The sequence below is a fragment of the Lepisma saccharinum genome, chromosome 2 (assembly GCF_977018435.1).
Source record: "Lepisma saccharinum chromosome 2, izLepSacc3.1, whole genome shotgun sequence".
Taxonomy (NCBI): Eukaryota; Metazoa; Arthropoda; class Insecta; order Zygentoma; family Lepismatidae; genus Lepisma; species Lepisma saccharinum.
In genome coordinates this window covers 2,101,169-2,106,764 of record NC_139230.1, presented here as the reverse complement: position 1 = coordinate 2,106,764, position 5,596 = coordinate 2,101,169, and the positions used below count along the sequence as shown (strand labels likewise).

The following is a 5,596-nucleotide window of genomic DNA, read 5'->3' as shown; positions in this document are numbered from 1 at the left end:
TTGCACATCCGTCAAAATATTTCTATTTATTTTCAAAGTTTAAAAAAATATCTTCATGTGTGAATGACTATTTTATCACCTATGTAATTACAATGATTCCCCCCACTGCCTAAATTGCATACTGTAAGGAATATATTCCACCCATAGACCATTTCAAGGAATCACGGCACGGTTCATCCTTTATGCACTGTAGAGGTGTGCGGGACAAATTCTTTTTGGTCGGGACGGTAAATTTTTTAAATCCCGAAATTCGGGACGGGAAATATTCGCCATTTCCCGACAAAGTCGGGAAATTTTCGGGACGAGAAATGTTCGAAATTTCTCAAAGCTCTGAAAATCTCGAATTCTACACGTAATTTTAACTTCAAGTGATTTTTTTTTTTTTTCATTTCTGGAATAAAAACTAACAATTTCCGATAAGTTGCAGAAACTTAGAATGCAGAAAACGTCGAAAATTAACTTTTTAAAATGGCCATTCGGTATTTCCCGACTGCTCGGGATCCCGAAAAGTCGGGATCGGGACGGAATTTTTTTTCCCGATCCCGGTCCCGTCTTTTCGGGATCCCACACACTGTACTGTGTTGCTGTGTATATGCGTCTGGATCTTCCTCTCCGCACAATAGTTTTGCTACCTTGTGTACTGACGTCAGATGAGGACTGCGGACGAGGTTAGATCAGGCCTTTTAGGTTAGGTTCCATTAGCATAAATACAATGAAAAATTATAATTTAGGCTAAGGGAACTAAACCTAGCTAGCCTAACCTGACAACGTAGGCATCTAGCCTAAAATTAAAAAGCTATCTCCTGTGACGTCAGAACATAAGGTTGCTCAAATGTTGTGCGATAATAGATACCCGTTCATGAACGAATCGGAACGGGTAGAGCTGGGGTAGTAGAGAGTCTATCGACTGGACAGTTCTGCACGTGATGTATGTGTGCGGAAGTAGCGGAACTGAAATATTTGGGTTGGGACGAGAAATGTTCGTCATTTCCCCTATAAATCCGGGAAATTTTGAGGACGAATATTCACGTTTTCCGTACACTTGTAATATCACGAATTCTACACAATATTTCACCTGAATGAGTGATTATTATCGCATTTCTAGAATGGAAACGGACTTACTTCCGAAACAGACACGAGAATAAAACATCGAGAATCAAATGCTTTCAACACACACAGCCGTTCAAAATTTAAAACTGTTCGGAATACCGAAAAATCGGGAAATAATTTCGACTGACTACAAGTATCGACTCCAGCCAAAAACGAATAGCGCATGGATAATAAAGGATTTATTATCCTCATAAATTACGCAAAAGGGTTTGGAACAAACGATTTGAAATAATTTTTCAACACGTTCAATTTCACATTAGCTAATAATGGAAAAGAAGCATACAAACTGTAGTTTTGAATGGCAGAAAATGAATGATAAATGCATTCCGAAGATAATTCTCTTTGTACATATAACATGCATAACTTTCATGTACAAGATATGTTTTACACATATTCAACATGGACAGGCCCGTAGCTAGAGGAGGGGCAAGTGGGGAAACCCCTCCTGAAAGCCTGCTTTGCCCCCCTGTGGAAAATACAGAACACATTCCTACCTGAAATTCTCACTAATCTTTACAATTATATCATGTGTTACTCTAGCAACATTACAAAGACACTTATTGATTTTGTGATTTACTAAGGTGTGTGGGATTTCGTATAATGTTGTATCAGGATTGGGGGGGGGGATTCCCTTCGAGATTCAGACTTCGGGAAATTATTTCGCAATTTTCAGTATCTAGAACATTGTGACATTTTGAGTAGTGCCTAATGTGTTTGGATGTTTTCTTGAATGTGTTGCTATGAACTTTCAACTGCTTAAATCTTTGTTTCCCAAGTCTACCTTTTGGAAATAGTGATATAGTGATTCATGTGGTAGAGAGGGGGAGTGGATATTTGATTTGTGTTGCTTAGCATTGCTTTTCTGCCACTTCTAGCTAATCGCAACAATAAGTGATAACGTGAAATTGATTATGAAAAACTAAATATGCTGACCAAGGCAGTAATTTATTTTATTAAAAACATAAACTAAAACGTAACGTTTCAACCTTCTAGCAAGGTCTTCATCAGACTCTGTATCAAGACCTGATGAAGACCTTGCTAGAAGGTTGAAACGTTACGTTTTAGTTTATGTTTTTAATAAAATAAATTACTGCCTTGGTCAGCATATTTAGTTTTTCATAATCATGGAAACAAGGCTTAATGGTGTTATAAGTGAAATTGATGATGAAACACTCACAAACAGTGCTGCAACCACAGGAGGGCAAGGGGCATTGCCCCCCCTCCGACCTTGGACGGAAGTCCATTCTGAGGAAGCAAACATTGAAGTAGAAAAACAAGACTAGGAGAATCTAAGAATAGCAGGACAAATGGATACTCAAGATAGAATTAGTTCTCACGTGTTCCCTGCATTTTTCTTCCAGACGGCCAAGGGCACTTGCAGGGAGCACAGAGGGCAATTACCCCCCTCCATTTCAAATTTTATTTTTATACAAACGAAAATATTTTTCGTAAAATTTTCTTGCTCACTTCGCTCGCAATGTCCGCTATTCTTATAGTCCAAGTTCAGAGCCATAGCTATGGGGCGGCGGGCTTCGGCCCTGGGAGCCAAACGATCTATATGAAAAACAAATGTTAAAGAGAATGTCATGTCGCCCCGTAAAATTATTTGCACCCTATTAAATCAACTTCTCTCTATGAAACTTAATATGAAATATTAATGATGACACTGTAATCCAAGAAGTCAATGATCAAACAAGGGATTCCTATATGTTTGTCGGGTGTCAAACACATGTATTTCAACTTTAATATAATACAATTCACAAAATATTTTGCAAAATGTTTAACGTAACCAGTAGGCAAACATTGTTCTAATTATGATTTCAGCAAAGGCTCGCAAAAATCTAAAACTCTCTCCAACTTTATGTCTTACTATAATTTAATTAGTGTAAACAATGTGTTAAACACCAACAACAAAACACTAGATTTAGTTCTGACTAACATCCAAAACGTGTCGGTCTGTAAAGAAACTGAAACGTTAGTACCGGAGGATGAACATCACCCACAACTTAGCATCGAATTCTTTGTTTCAAAACACGTTAAAGCAAATAAAGAGAAAACAATTAGCATACGTAATTTCCAAAAAGCAAACTTTGAAGTAATGTACCATGAAATTGCTAACATCAACTGGGAAGAAATATCCAATCAAAAGAATGTAAATTACGCGCTTGATATTTTTTACTAAAATCTTGATAAAGTTTTCGAAGCCATCGTCCCGTACAGAAACTAATCTATAACATCACGCTATCCTAGTTGGTTCACCAATGGCATAATTAAACACATTAAAAGCAAATCCCACCACCATAAGATATGGAAACGCGCAATTGGTAATACCAACTTTCATCGTGTACAGTTTGAAACTCTCCGCAAAATAACCAAAAGGCAAATTGAAAAAGCTTACAGGAATTACCACCAAAGAAATAAAACCAAAGAAATCCTATGGCCCTGACGTCATTCCGCCCTACGTGTTAAACAGATGTGCAAGCTTATTAGCCCTACCCCTAATGAAAATATTCAATCTTTCCCTAGCTACGTCTGTATTTCCCACGAAATGGAAAACATCTAAAGTGGGTACCGTACCCAAAAATAGTGGCACCGGTAACATTGAAGAGCATAGGCCCATAGCTTTATTGTCTGCACCCGCAAAAGTTTTCGAATGTCTTATTTATCAAAGATTGTTGTCACACATATCCCCAGTAATATCTACAAACCAACACGGCCTCGTCCCGGGTAGATCCACTGTTACGAACCTATGCCTCCTAAGTCATTTCGTTGCAACTAATCTAGAAGAAAGAAATCAGGTAGATGTCATCTATACAGATATATCCAAGGCCTTCGATAGAGTAAACCACGATATTTTGTTGAGTAAACTCTCGTGTTACGACTTCTCCAAACCAGCATTTAATTTCTTTGCTTCTTATCTAAAAGACCGTAAGCAGAACATATCTTATAAAGGAATTTTAACAAAAGAGTTCGCAGTTTTCTCAAGAGTCTTCCACGGTTCGAATCTCGAACCTCTGTTGTTTCTAATTCTAATCAATGACTTACCAAAGTACCTGTGTGACTCATACAGACTCTTGTATGTGGATGATTTAAAATTCGGTAGGAGTATTTGTTATATTGATGACTGCAAATCGTTACAAAATGAAATCAATACAGTAACAAAATGGTGCAGAATAAATGATCTTAATCTAAACATAGAAAAATGCTGCGCGATGACATACTCGCGCAACAGAAAGCAAATTGAATTCAATTACAAAATAAATAACACAAAAATCAAAAGGGTTAACGAGGTGAGAGATCTAGGAGTTACATTTGATTCAAAACTTACATTTGCAACACATGATGAAAGGGTCGTAAATGAGGCACACAGGAACCTATGGTACGCAATGAGAATGAGTAAAGAGTATATGAACAAAGAAATAATGAAAATAATATTTAACGCTTTATTATTTAGTGGCCGCGGTGGCTCAGTCAGTCTCGCGCGAACCGCGGAAGGAGGAAGGTGGATCGGTGCTCTCTCCCGTAGCGTGTAGTTGAGACGGTGCGGGTGTATTACGTAATCGTCCAGTCTTGAAAATGGCTATCAAGCGAGTGAACATGTTGAAATTGAACTTTAGAGAAGTGAGAAATAAGCCCACGTCAAATGAACTACATCGCTGGATAAGTATGACATTGAAACTGGAACCATAACAGGCTGTAAGTATAGAAGTGGACAATTATAGAAAATGTGTTTTTGTGAAACTATTGTCTAAAGTAACGGGTGAACAGTTATTACGCGAGTCGAAAGGAGTGTATATGTATAATGACGATGACGGCGAACATGAAGTGATAATGACGTGGGCAGATGAAAATCATGTGATAGTGCGGCTGCACGTCGTGCCGAGTGAAATGTCAGATGAAGCATTATATTCTGTACTATCTAACTACGGACAGGTGATCTTCCTTGATGACGAAACGTACTCAAAAGACCACATACACCCAGTGAGAACCGGAAGAAAATTGGTGAAGATGAACTTGTCCCGTGCGATACCTTCATACGTTACGATCAGTGGCGGCCGTTATTGGGTCACGTACAATGGTCAAGAGCGTACGTGTTCCTTCTGTGTTGCGGTCGATCAATTCTTTAACCAATGCCCTAGTCGCCAGAGGCCAACAGTGATAACTCGTACGCAGGGAGAGTGCGACCCGCCCCATTCAACCTCAACAGCGCTGAAGAAGTGATACACAATGATCAGACAGTACTTCCAGTTACAATAACCAAGGCGCAAACTGAATCAACTGTAGACGCCAGTTCCGATACAATACAGGATGTCCCTTCAACGCCGACCGAAGAAAACAGCACCCTGCCTAGTGTTAGAAGTTCTGTCGATCCCATGCAGGTTCCAGTATCTCCCAATGACGAGACTACAATCATGCCGCTAAGTGTCCATACTAAGCAGATGACTCCTGTGAAAACCATCGAGAACTCACCACCAGTAGATGCAGT

At 39.0% G+C, this 5,596-nt stretch overlaps 1 protein-coding gene across 1 annotated transcript in view; it reads left to right on the top strand.

Moving 5' to 3' along the window:
- The window catches only part of LOC145983856 (ankyrin repeat domain-containing protein 16-like), a 68,654-nt gene that overhangs the window by 651 nt on the left and 62,407 nt on the right, over nucleotides 1–5,596 (top strand). The gene's annotated exons all lie outside the window — the stretch shown is intronic.